Below are 14,852 nucleotides of genomic sequence, written 5' to 3' on the forward strand. Positions count from 1 at the left end.
TCAGCTATCATTCCCCTATAGTGTTTGAAGCAGAGAGAAATAAGAAAAGGGGATACATGGCAGTGACTGCAAACTAGATAACTAGAGGTAAAAGTGGAATGAAACCCTGCATTTCTACTTTGCTCTAATAGATTATTTACAGCATATTATATACAAACAGCATTTTTTTGTTTACTAGAACTGCATTCAAAGGGTTAACACAGGCCTTAGAAGCTCTCCTGCCAGCAGAGCTAGCCGCAGCCAAACTTGTAGATAATGTTATCTTGTGTTTAATTGTATCAAGTGAGGAATGTAAACAAAGCTTTCTCTCACACTGTGGGGTGTCCCAAAGACAGCGAGACAATCAGAAAGCATCAGAAAGCATTTATGCTTAAGTTAGACAATGAGTAAAGCAGTTATGAATAAAATGCAAAGTACGTTTTCAGAGTAAAATAAGTGTACTTTGGGAACGATTCATTTCTAAATGAATAATAATACTTATGCACAAAAGCAAATATGCTAACTGTATGGCATATAAAAAGTAGGAAAACATGTTTTTATTGAAATTATGTCAGGGTTTTATACCGCTTTAAGGTGTTGGGGACGTTTGGACCCTGGGGCACCTCTTATTCTAATAGCAATCAGTGTGTGATGGATGGGCTGGGAGAATTGGAGGGGGTGCACTTTGGTGGCTCAGCCTTGGGTGCTGGAGGACCTTGTCCTGGCTCTGATTGATTGTTTATTGTTTAAGGATGTGTAGGAGGTGGCAGTGTGATCGAAGGCTAGTTAGGCCCGGTTCACATTAGCGGTCGCCGTCCGGAATCGCTGTGCCGGAGCCGGACCACATGCGGAACGGACGGAACGGACGCACGGCATAGCAATGAAAGTCTATGCGTCCGTTCACATGCGTCCGTTTCGTCCGGACCGGATCCGGACTCCGGCATAAGATCCAACATGCGCTATTTTTTGGTCCGGCTCCTCCGGCAGAAGTATCCGGAGTGGAGCCTGACTGTTGCATCCGGCCAATACAAACCAATGAGAAACGGAGAGCGCACAACACACTGGCTATAAAAACCGGACGTTCTACCCCACTTCCTATGCGTATTGTAGCGGCGATTTTGGATGGGGACACATGGGCAAGCATTTTGGAGTGGAGCAGCAGTGACTTTTAACGTGCTGGAGATATTGGCAGTATGTCGGAGGTGGAGGTGAGTTCTAAACAGCGGAGGGCCTGATTCCACAGGTCCACCTTCTGCTGACCTCCCAGACCCCAACATTTTTATTTTATTTCTACTCTCTTTTGCCAAACGGATCCGGATCGCATCCTGATGTACACCTGATGCAACCTGACCGGATCCGGATCGGATCCGGATCAGAACCGTACGGTTCCGATCCGGTCCGGATCCGGTCAGGTCATCCGGTCCGTTTGGCAGAGAACCGCAAGTGTGAACGGGGCCTTAGAGTGTCCTAGGCAAGGTTATATGCTGGCCTGAAAAGGTTGTTTTTCACATTTTTGAAAATATTTTATTATATCTTTTCATGGGACAACACTGAAGATAGGACACTTTGACTACTTTACATTGTATCAGTGTACAGCTTGTATAATAGTGCAAATGTGCTGTCCCATCAACATAACTCAACACACAACCATTAATGTCAAAACCTGTTGGCAACAAAATGATTATGCCCCTACTTGCAGAGTGTCAAAATTCTACCCAAAGTGTCAATATTTTGTGTGCCCTCCATTATTTTTCCAGCACTACCTTAACTCTCTAGGGCATGAAGTTCACTAGAGCTTCCCAGGTTTCCACTGAAATCCATGATGAAGCTGGTGGATGATAGAGGCTTTGCACTACTCCACCTTCCATTTGAGGATGCAGGTTTAGGTCTGGAAACATGCTTGGCCAGTCCAGCACCTTTACCCTCAGCTTCTTTAGCAAGTGGTCATCTTGGAGGTATGTTTGCAGTCGTTATGTTGAAGTACTGCCCTGTAGCTGAGAAGCGAAAGGATCATGCTTGGCTTCAGTATGTCACAGTACATAATGACTTTTATAGTTCGCTTAATGATTCATAGCCTCCTGGTGATGTCAGCACTCATGCAGCCTAAATCCATGACACTCCCACCACCATGCTTCACTGTAGGCAAGACATACTTGTCTGTGTATGCCTCACCTGGTTGCCACCACACATGCTTGATACCATCTGAATAAAATAAGTCCATTTTGGTCTCATCAGACCACAGCACATGGTTCCAGCAATCCATGTCCTTAGTCTGCTGTCTCAAACTATTTGCAGTCTTTCTTGTGCATCATCTTCAGAATAGTGAGGTACAACAGGAAAAAAAAAAGGCGCCCAGAGAATGATACCTCAGTGGAGCCAAATTCATATAAAATGAACTTTAATAGCACTGGCAACGCGATTCGTTGGTCCCTGCCCACTTCCTCAGGCCAAATAAAGTGCCTCACTGTGTTAAGAACCAAAGTTTTGAGCGCCTCAAAACGCATTGCCAGTGCTATTAAAGTTAATTTTATATGAATTTGTCTCCATTAAGGTAAGCCACCTTAAACTTTATTTATTTTATTGTTTTTCATTCATTTTATCATTCTCTGGGCGCCTTTTTATCCTGTTGTGCATTGTATACCCCGCCCCGGCTCAGGGTGGGGGATACCCTTGGATCCACTTTACGGACTCCTAGGGCCTTTTTCTCAAAAAGTGTGACCATCTCCGGGTAGCCTGGACACCCGAGTGGAGTCGGGTTTGTTGATCTCCACCTGTCTGCAGTGGTTGGTTGCCCCTTTGCAACCTCCCTTTGTGAGTACCCTCTGTTCATATTTTTTGTTTCTTCTATCGTTTGTGACGTTCTGCACTATTTGGGCTCCCGGTGTGTCTCTGTGTTTTTTCGTTCCAGGTAGACTGTTCACCCTCTACTTTGTCTAGAATAGTGAGGTGTACTCGCCATTGTTAGACACCACATACAGTATTGTAAAGTAACCTATATTTTCTTCTGATCCCCACTAATCTTCATGTAGATTCCAGCTTGCTAGCTGCAATTAGGATTTATTTGAAAAGCCTACATAATAAAACGAATCATTACTATGCTACCAAGTTTACCAATATACTGTAGACATTATCAGCCACTTTCCTGGAGAAAATGTGGCTGCTATTCACTGTCCATAGACGCACAGTAGTAATAATGACCATTAGAAGGTAAAGTAAAAAAACAAAACAAAACAAAAAAAACCTATAAAATATGGTATTCTCCAAGTTCGGAGGAATGACCCCTACGAGGAGCCAAGTGCAATCATCCATTTTAGTAGAAAACGCCAGCAAAGCAAATTAGGCATTAGGACAGGGAAGGCTTTTCAGCTTTTGTGAATAGCTGATTTAAAAGGAAACGTTTCAATCTGGCATTATTAGATGTCTTGCATAGTAAGTGCGCGGACAGATAAAACTGCTGAGGCATTGAGCAGCCGCAGCAAATGTGGCCATTCAGTATATTAGGAAGGAAAACTCATTATTTTTTATTTATATCAAACACTTCAGTACAATGCTTAGAACTGCTTTTAGCTGTTATTCTCTCTTATATGATGTTATTCCCCGGGGCTCAAGGGCAAGAGTTTTCTTTAGAGCATTATCACATAAAAAAGTTCAGAAAGGCATAAAGCGGAATACAGCCGCCGTGATTGTGTTAAGTTTCTCAGGCGGTAATATGACAAGCACAACTCGCAGCAAAACAAATGTGGTTATTCTCAGATGGAAAGGAGTCAAAGCAGAGTTTAACCTCCTTTACTAAAAATAAGCATGGTCACATGGGGGGGCCTAATTTGAGTTATTGGAGATAGTAGAATAACAGCAATCTTACCAATATTCTACTATCGGCCATCTTATTCTATCCTCACACTAACCTCTCCCCATCTATGCCTAACACTAACCTATCCCCGGCCCTACCCTACCTACATCTACCACTAATCTACCCCAAACCTATGCCTAACACTAAGAACACTCCTGGCTATAGGAGCAATATCGAGGAGGTGGGCGGGCCTGGGCTGCGCAGTAGCCTGTGACTAGCTGAGTCGCCCAGCTTTCAGGGGCACTGCAGCTGAAAGGAGAATGACAGCAAGGACTTATAAGGACTGCAGGGGGCTGGAAGAAGCCCAAGGTAAGTTAAACTGCCAACTCCTTTCCACTTCTGGTACCCTTTAAATCAGATGCTGTCTAGTCTAACTTCAACGGCTGCATGCTTGTTGCAGGTGTCTGACTCAAAAACAACTAAAGCCTAAAGCTCAGCATGACTGTCAAGCAACTGAACTGGCATTCTTTATAAGGGAATAAATAAATGAAGATGGCAGCATTCATATTCATCTCACTTCAGGTTTCCTTTAGGCAGACTAGCCTACGCAAGTTCTAGTTGCATAGAAAGTAAGTGACAATGCCTTTTGTAATACGACCGAGGATAATATTGCGATTTCTGAGGTATTAGATATGAACAGAGTGGTGGCATTGTACCCAGAAGCACTGTGCAAGTGGGTATTCTCACCATATGTGCAAACGTGTTCAGTGTGTAGATACGCACTTCCAACATCTGTCACAATATACGACAGGCTGTATTATAGAGATGAGGAGGGAACCTATTCCTCATAGAGACAGTCAGCTTGTCGCCTGCTTCCTTTACATGAGATGTCAGGCCTATTCCATGAGAAAGAAAACATTTGTTGCTCCTTCTGTGGTTCAGAGTCTTATTTTCCCAGGATCCTCTGCTCTCCTCACACGGCTCAGTCACACAAGTGCACTGCTTCCAACCGCCTCCGAAGTTGAATGTTTCTTTCCCTGCATTATGGTTAAACATGTATTAAAATTTAATCAGTGATGAAAGGAATATAGCAGATGGCAGATAATTATTAAATCGGATCTCGCCTATCGTTACGAGGTTAATTCTGGTAATTTTTTATGTAACGGTGGAGTTTAAATCCCGCAAGGACAAGGACCTTGTCTACACATGTCGGAACTTAGAGATGTGGGGTATTTTCTGTGACTGATATTTCTTTTCATTTTGCATTTTTGGGACATATGGAGGTCACCTTTCTGCCTGGAGCACAGATTCAGGGACAAGCTAGCATGGCAGATCGCCAGGATTCATTCTGCCACATGGAACTCTGATTTTTGTGAGCTGGTGGCGCGATTCCCTCCCCCCTCCCCACACCAGCCTCGGGCAGGAAACCAGCATACGGCTTAGAGGAAACTTCGCTGCAGCTTAACTCCAGATAAAAAGAAATAAATAACAAAGTACAGTGAGAAGGGAGATAAAGCAGAGGGACACCAAGAGCCCCAATAGTGTAATTCGTCTTGGGGACAACAAAATAAATGAGAAGTTAAAATTATACTCACAAACCAGGGTTACCAATAGGCAACCACTGTATAGGCAGGTGGGGAGAACAATCCTGACCCCACTCAGGAATAAAAAGTCGCTCTCTGTAGACAGGAAGATAGGGTAACAACCCTCCACCCAGGGTGGACTCAATGTAGTGTACAAGATACAGAGGCGCCAAAAGAATAAAAGGTAATTAAATGAACTTAAAAAACCAACTGGTTAAACAGAGGAGGCAGCGGTGGTCTTACCCCCTCCAAACAGACACAGGCAAGGACTGCGATTCAGACAGTCAACAATTTATTCGGAACTCCAAAAAACAATGCAACGCGTTTCACGGGCCATACATCCCGCTTCCTCAGGCAAAATACAGTAGGAGTCACAGCATCTGTATTATATCAGCGAGCTCGGCGCCTCTGATGCTGTGACTCCTACTGTATTTTGCCTGAGGAAGCGGGATGTATGGCCCGTGAAACGCGTTGCATTGTTTTTTGGAGTTCCGAATAAATTGTTGACTGTCTGAATCGCAGTCCTTGCCTGTGTCTGTTTGGAGGGGGTAAGACCACCGCTGCCTCCTCTGTTTAACCAGTTGGTTTTTTAAGTTCATTTAATTACCTTTTATTCTTTTGGCGCCTCTGTATCTTGTACACTACAGTGAGAAGGGAGAGGCCGTGCTAGTGTTTTCTTATTATCTTTTATAGCAGAGAATGTGAACGTACAGAATTGTTCTACGAGTCTAACATCAGCTTCTCAGGCAGTAATAATTGGGGTCATACTGTGTTTTATGTTCTGTTGCATATTGCTGCTTTTCATTTGTTGAATGAAGTTTTCCATACTGGATTCTGGTGGAAGCCCTGTTTATACATTCAGCTCTGATGAACTGAAAGTGAACCTGAGGTGAACCTGAGGTATGTATTTGGCTGGTGTTGGCTCCACCCACTTTCCCAACCCTAACACACACTCAATTACTCAATGACCTAGTTTGTGAACTTTGCGGTCTTTGGCATCAATAATTTGCATTGACATGAAACAAATCTGATTGGCTGTGGCCCCACCCCCTTTTCTGAATTTGAACCCCAGTCACCCAGTCACCAACTGTACCAGGTTTGAGGCTTGTGACATTAACAGTGCAAGAATGGCAGCAATGAAATATTCCCCTTGAAAATCAATAGGTGCATTTTGATTGGCTTTTGTCGGCTCCACCCACTTTTCTGAATATTAATCACAGTCACCCAGTAACTAACTGAGCAAAGTTTGAGAACCCTGCCATTAACAGTGTAACAGTGGCTGCAGTTTACATTTTCCCAGTGAAATTTGTAATTGTCTCCGCCCACTTTATTGGTTATGGGGATAAAAAGTATCCTATATGTTATTCCAGGTAATGTCCTATGTGTGTGCCAAATTTCATTCAAATCCGTTTAGCCATTGTTGCGTGATCGAGTAACAAACATCCAAACTTCCAAGCTTTCACTTAGTGACGAGATTTAAACATTTTCAAAATTGGTTGAATGTTTTACTGTCTCTAATCAGTGGCAGCCTATTAGGTGTCCCAAAGTTAGAAAAAGGTCAATATTTCAGGTATTTTATCTCTATCTGCCCTCAAAAGTTGTATTCTGCCAGGAAAACTTGTATGGCTGTAATTTGCTTATCAGTGATGGTCACTATATTCCCGACAAGGTACCGACAAGACGGAAGCTGTCACTTCCATGCCTCAAAGTGAACTTTTTCAGGCAGCAAAATATAGCAAGCAAAACAGCCTGGTTATTAATCTGCTTTGTACTGTACATACACATGTTTATCTTGTCATCATGTCACATGTCACCTCAGGTACACTTAAGCCTGGAAAGAAAAGCAGCTTAACTTACCTGGGGCTTCTTGCAGCCCCTTGCAGTCATCCTGTACCTGCACCGTCCTTCTGGGACCCTCCAGTCAGCAGTGGCAACCCCCTAAAAGCTGGTTGGCCATGGCCAGTCCTGCACAGCCCTGTGCGAGAGCAGGTTTAAGCCGCATGGGGGCCCCAGGGCAAAAGGTACCCTTGGGCCCTCCACCACCGACATTAGCCCCCGGTGCCCCCGCTTTGGCTGACACATGTCCACCCTGATCATGGCAGTTTTGATCCACTTGCAGCACAGTGTAGCAGATACGGAGGCCAAACGTATCCGTGCTACAGCCCCCACAATCCCTTGCATTGCCTACTACTGTTCATACCAAGTGACAGCTCATTGCCAATGAGCGGTCACCTGGTACAAGCAGTAGGCGTTGCAAGGGATTGTGGGGGCTGTAGTGGCTTACGCATCCCTCATATTGCAGGTGCCCTGGGAGCAGTCCGCGGGGTGACCACCGGCCGTGCAAGGAGGCCCAGCAGCTGACATGTGACCTGGGGCAATTGCCCCCTTTGCTTTAATGGCCCTGCCAAAAGCATTAAAGTAGTTAGAATGGCATCCTTAATACTCTGTGACACAGTGGATGTGGCATGGTAATGCAATCATATGTATTTCTGCTTCCTACTGCCATACCAGTTATCCTAAATGCTAGAGCAGGATCATCCACCAGGCAACCTGGGCAGGTGCTTGGGGCCTAGTGGGAATCAAGGGACCCAGCTGCCACCTTCTCTGCCCTCTCTTCACTTACCAAAAAGACCACAAGGGGGCCCCAAATAACTACCTTGCCTAGGGCCCCATTACATTTTAATCGATCTCTGCTAAGCACTGCAATAGAGTCCACCTGCTGCAACAGTCTGTTTACCAACCGATAGAATGACTGCCTGCTCAATCTGGACTATAATCAGATGCAATGAGCCCAGTTCTTTATTACCAAATACTCCTGTCTCAGTTTCACTAAATGGCCGTATGATTAATTCTGACTCACACCATATAAACACCGTTGTGCCTTAACCGGATCTGCGTCGGATTGGGGCTTTCATGAACAATTATTGTTTTTGTTAAGGTGACTCAGAAAACTTTTATTGCCGAGGATAGCTAATGAAAACCTTTCTTTCAGTCTGGGAGCGCGGTGCCAAGATTCCTGCCGTGGAAAGCTAGCCCATGATAACATGCTTGAACAATTACACAGCCATTTCCAAGTAAATAAATCATTTGGACTATAAAAAAAGGAAAATTGGATAAGCTGATATCATCCAAGCATCATTCTTCACATTTGTGTGTCTGCAACTTCCTCAAAAGCGATCGCGAAGGGCGAAATCTTTATCCCTGCCTCCAAATAATTACCCCAGAGATGATTATATCTGCGGTTCTGTACAATAAGTTGGATAAATAGAAGCATTTACCTATGGAGCTTATTGCATTGTAACAAGAGCCAGGTGCAGATCTGTGCGTTAGCACTTGTGAAGATGGCTGTGAAAATATTCTGATATTTTGAATCATGAAAGTGCACTTAAACCATATTGCGCTAATTTAAAGTACGAAACCAAAGCGATTAAATGGAAACCCGAGGCTAACCTCGGGTCAAAAAATCAGATACTTATGTGAGAAGCGGGAAACCTTTGGATCCTGTAGAACATACATGTCAAACTCCGTCCCGTGGGCCAAATCTGGCCCTCAGAGCCATTAAATTTGGCCCTGAAGGGGTTTCCCCACTTTGCATTATGTCTGGACCACTCTAGACCATCAAGGAAGCTATACTGGAGGTGAAACCCTAGAACACCAGGGAAATCATGTAGGGAGGTAGGGGGAAAGCACTAAACACTAGGGTACTATATAGGGGAGGGAGGACCACTAGACAGGGGTACAGCTAAGGTTTTGGTGGCCCCAAGCAGTCCATAACTTGAGGCCCCCATCCATGAAAGAAGCTCAACGCGTCAAAAATGGAAGTGGCCAAAACATGATGTGGGAGGAGCCAAATACTAGCAGTTTCTAGGCTAAATTGCACCCAGTGCGAGAGCTTAAAATGCGCCCCCCACGTGGAGACAGGTATAGGTGCCCCCAGTATAGGTAGCCCGTATAGTTTCCCCCAGTATAGGTTAGATAGGTAGGTGCCGGCAGTATAGGTTAGATAGGTAGGTGCCTGCAGTATAGGTTAAATAGGTAGGTTCCCCCAGTATAGGTTAGATAGGTAGGTACCCCAAGTATAGGTTAGATAGGTAGCTGCCCCAGTATAGATTAGATAGGTAGGTGCCTCCAGTATAGGTTAGATTGGTACGTACATGCAGTATAGGTTAGATATTTAGATGCCCCCAGTATAGGATAGATAGGTAGGTGCCTGCAGTATAGGTTAGATAGGTAGCTGCCCCCAGTATAGGTTAGATAGGTAGATGCCCCCAGTATAGTTTAGATAGGTAGGTGCACGCAGTATAGGTTAAAAAGGTAGATGCCCCCAGTGTAGGTTAGATAGGTAGGAGCCCCCAGTATAGGTTAGATAGGTAGGTACCACCAGTATAGGTTAGATAGGTATCTGCCCCCAGTATAGATTAGATAGGTAGGTGCCTCCAGTATAGGTTAGATAGGTAGGTACACACAGTATAGGTTCGATAGGTAGATGCTCCCAGTATAGGATAGATAGGTAGGTGCCTGCAGTATAGGTTAGATAGGTAGCTGCCCCCAGTATAGGTTAGATAGGTAGATGCCCCCAGTATAGGTTAGATAGGTAGGTGCACGCGGTATAGGTTAGATAGGTAGATGGCCCCAGTGTAGGTTAGATAGGTAGGTGCCCCCAGTATAGGTTAAATAGGTAGGTACCCCCAGTATAGGTTAGATTGGTAGCTGCCCCAGTACAGATTAGATAGGTAGGTGCACGCAGTTTAAATTAGATAGGTTGGTACCCCTCAGTATAGTTTAGATAGATGCCCCAGTAAAGGTTAGATAGGTAGGTGTCTCCAGGCAGCATAGAGGGGGAGGAGGGCAGGGAGAGAGAAGTTTCAACTCGCCTGGCTTCCTCCACATGCAGCCTCTATCTTCATCTTGTCCTGGCGTTCGGCATCTGTTGCATCGGTAAGAGCTCCCCCTGTGATGACATGCGGTTATGTCATCACCGGGGCGCTGTAACCATAGCGACAGACGCTGCACACCGGGACAGGATGAAGATAGAGGCTGCCACTAGAGTGCACTTAGTAGGCAGTAGCAGTGTTAGGAAGTCTTGCCCAAGAACTCCTTACTGAATAGATGCTGGTTTACCAGGAAGATAGGAAGAGCTGAGATTTGAACCCTGGTTGTGTGTGTCAAAAGCAGAACCCTTTACCAGTGCACTATACACTGGAAGCAAGCAAGAAAGCATGCATGCGAGCACATAGATTATAGCGCAGGAGTTTTGGGCACAGCCGGCGCCACCATAAACCCTAATAGGAATTAAGGCTATGGCGGTGCACAGTGAGTAACTTTGGCGCTGTTAGAAGATGGAGCTGAAGTTACTTTTAAAACACTGTAATTCGGCAGCCAGCAATAGCTGGAAGCCGAATTACATCATTCCCCACCATCCACGTGGACCTGGAGAGGGAATAGTAATTAACGCTGCCAGGACTTGTGCAGGAGCAGGGTAAGCCGTATATGGGCTGTATCCTGCGCCCAAGTCTCCTGGTGGCTATTTCTCTTGTATGTGCATGCATGAGCAGCTCCGGTTTACTGCACAGGTGCATCTGTACCTGCTCAAGCACAGAATAACCACACTTGCGCATGAAGTAGGTTGACGCTTAATCCTCCTGTCTACCTCTCTGGTGTACCTTACCTAACTGGCCGAGTTACTGCACTATATTATCTATTTTATATATTATATATTAGCACCATAGTACTTTCAGCATGGAAATGGCACTTATGTATTCTTGACAATTTTTTTACACACAAATTTAAGTATCTATTTGATTTCGGTTATCCATTTGTACGATTGCACTATATAGCACACTGCACTTTTTCATATACCTAGGTATATATATATATACGGTACTGTGCAAAAGTTTTGGGCAGGTGTAAAAAAATTCCGTACACAAAAAATGCTTTAATGAAGTGAAAAAACAAAGGATACATCAAATCAATATTTGGTGTGACCACCCTTTGCCTTCAAAACAGCATCAATCCTTCTAGGTACACTTGCACACAGTTTTGAAGGAAATCGGCTGGTAGGTTGTAGTGTTGGGCGAACATCTAGATGTTCGGGTTCGGGCCGAACAGGCCGAACATGGCCGCGATGTTCGGGTGTTCGACCCGAACTCCGAACATAATGGAAGTCAATGGGGACCCGAACTTTTGTGCTTTGTAAAGCCTCCTTACATGCTACATACCCCAAATTTACAGGGTATGTGCACCTTGGGAGTGGGTACAAGAGGAAATTTTTTTTTTAGCAAAAAGAGCTTATAGTTTTTGAGAAAATCGATTTTAAAGTTTCAAAGGGAAAACTGTCTTTTAAATGCGGGAAATGTCTGTTTTCTTTGCACAGGTAACATGCTTTTTGTCGGCATGCAGTCATAAATGTAATACATATAAGAGGTTCCAGGAAAAGGGACCGGTAACGCTAACCCAGCAGCAGCACACGTGATGGAACAGGAGGAGGGTGGCGCAGGAGGAGAAGGCCACGCTTTGAGACACAACAACCCAGGCCTTGCATGAGGACAAGAAGCGTGCGGATAGCAATTTGCATTTTGTCGCCATGCAGTCATAAATGTAATACAGATGAGAGGTTCAATAAACAGGGACCGGTTACTTGGTTGGGGTCCGGGAGTGTTGCGTAGTCGTTTCCAATCCAGGATTGATTCATTTTAATTTGAGTCAGACGGTCTGCATTTTCTGTGGAGAGGCGGATACCAGGGGCGTCGCTAGCCCTGTTTTAGGGGGGCACGTGCCCCCAATCTTTCCTGGGGTGCCACGGATCTCCGCCCGGCCGCCCCCTCTGTCAGACTCAGCGGCTCCCTCCAGCCGCCGCGTCACTGACAGTCTCAGACCTCAGGATCAGGCGGCGAGCCGGCGACCAATCGTGCGGGCGCTAGGACCCAGCGCCCGCACTGATATGCGGAAGTGACATCACTTCCGCATATCGAGCGGGTGCGTCCAGCGCCCGCTCGTACATCTGGTCGGGTCGCCGCTGATCCTGAGGTCTGCTGAGAGGTAGGGGGGGGGAGCGGCGGCGGCTAGAGAGGGGGCCTCCCTGTCACTCACTCACTCACTCACTAAAGGGGCTCCCTGGCACGCACTCACTCCCTAAAGGGGCTCCCTGGCACGCACTCACTCCCTAAAGGGGCTCCCTGTCACTCACTCACTGCCTAAAGGGGCTACCTGTCACTCACTCACTCCCTAAAGGGGCTCCCTGTCACTCACTCACTCCCTAAAGGGGCTCCCTGTCACTCACTCCCTAAAGGGGCTCCCTGTCACTCACTCACTCCCTAAAGGGGCTCCCTGGCACTCCCTAAAGGGGCTCCCTGTCACTCACTCACTCCCTAAAGGGGCTACCTGTCACTCACTCACTCCCTAAAGGGGCTCCCTGTCACTCACTCACTCCCTAAAGGGGCTCCCCTGGCACTCACTCACTCCCTAAAGGGGCTCCCTGGCACTCACTCACTCCCTAAAGGGGCTCCCTGTCACTCACTCACTCCCTAAAGGGGCTCCCTGTCACTCACTCACTCCCTAAAGGGGCTCCCTGGCACTCACTCCCTAAAGGGGCTCCCTGTCACTCACTCACTCCCTAAAGGGGCTACCTGTCACTCACTCACTCCCTAAAGGGGCTCCCTGTCACTCACTCACTCCCTAAAGGGGCTCCCTGGCACTCACTCGCTCCCTAAAGGGGCTCCCTGGCACTCACTCACTCCCTAAAGGGGCTCCCTGGCACGCACTCACTCCCTAAAGGGGCTCCCTGGCACTCACTCACTCCCTAAAGGGGCTCCCTGTCACTCACTCACTCCCTAAAGGGGCTCCCTGGCACTCACTCCCTAAAGGGGCTCCCCTGGCACTCACTCACTCCCTAAAGGGGCTCCCCTGGCACTCACTCACTCCCTAAAGGGGCTCCCCTGGCACTCACTCACTCCCTAAAGGGGCTCCCCTGGCACTCACTCACTCCCTAAAGGGGCTCCCCTGGCACTCACTCACTCCCTAAAGGGGCTCCCCTGGCACTCACTCACTCCCTAAAGGGGCTCCCCTGGCACTCACTCACTCCCTAAAGGGGCTCCCCTGGCACTCACTCACTCCCTAAAGGGGCTCCCCTGGCACGCACTCACTCCCTAAAGGGGCTCCCTGGCACGCACCCACTCCCTAAAGGGGCTCCCTGGCACGCACCCACTCCCTAAAGGGGCTCCCTGGCACGCACCCACTCCCTAAAGGGGCTCCCTGGCACGCACCCACTCCCTAAAGGGGCTCCCTGTCACTCACTCACTCCCTAAAGGGGCTCCCTGGCACTCACTCACTCCCTAAAGGGGCTCCCTGGCACTCACTCACTCCCTAAAGGGGCTCCCTGGCACTCACTCACTCCCTAAAGGGGCTCCCTGGCACGCACTCACTCCCTAAAGGGGCTCCCTGGCACTCACTCACTCCCTAAAGGGGCTCCCTGTCACTCACTCACTCCCTAAAGGGGCTCCCTGGCACTCACTCACTCCCTAAAGGGGCTCCCCTGGCACTCACTCACTCCCTAAAGGGGCTCCCCTGGCACTCACTCACTCCCTAAAGGGGCTCCCCTGGCACTCACTCACTCCCTAAAGGGGCTCCCTGTCACTCACTCACTCCCCAAAGGGGCTCCCTGTCACTCACTCACTCCCTAAAGGGGCTCCCTGTCACTCACTCACTCCCTAAAGGGGCTCCCTGTCACTAACTCACTCCCTAAAGGGGCTCCCTGGCACTCACTCACTAAAGGGGCTCCCTGGCACAAACTCACTCACTAAAGGGGCTCCCTGGCACGCACTCACTCACTAAAGGGGCTCCCTGGCACGCACTCACTCACTAAAGGGGCTCCCTGGCACGCACTCACTCACTAAAGGGGCTCCCTGGCACTCACTCACTCCCTAAAGGGGCTCCCTGTCACTCACTCACTCCCTAAAGGGGCTCCCTGTCACTCACTCACTGCCTAAAGGGGCTCCCTGTCACTCACTCACTGCCTAAAGGGGCTTCCTGTCACTCACTCACTGCCTAAAGGGGCTTCCTGTCACTCACTCACTGCCTAAAGGGGCTCCCTGGCACTCACTCACTGCCTAAAGGGGCTTCCTGGCACTCACTCACTGCCTAAAGGAGCTCCCTGGCACTCACTCACTACCTAAAGGTGCTCCCTGTCACTCACTATCGGGGTCCCTGTCACTCACTACCTAACTGGAGGCGCCTGTCACTCACTAGCTAACCTGGGGGTCCCTGTCACTCACTACCTAACTTGGGGGGGCTACCATATTAAGGGGGCATTCTGCCTATTTATGTGAAATGCTGTCTATTTATGTGCCTCATGACTGCTGAATGTGTCTTGTTGGGAGCCTTATGATTTGTTGGGGGCCTCATGATTGCTGAATTTGTCTTGTTGGGGGCCTCATGATTTGTTGGAGGCCTCATGATTGCTGAATTTGTCTTGTTGGGGGCCTCCTGATTTGTTGGGGGCCTCA

The sequence above is a fragment of the Hyperolius riggenbachi genome, chromosome 5 (assembly GCF_040937935.1).
Source record: "Hyperolius riggenbachi isolate aHypRig1 chromosome 5, aHypRig1.pri, whole genome shotgun sequence".
Lineage (NCBI taxonomy): Eukaryota > Metazoa > Chordata > Amphibia > Anura > Hyperoliidae > Hyperolius > Hyperolius riggenbachi.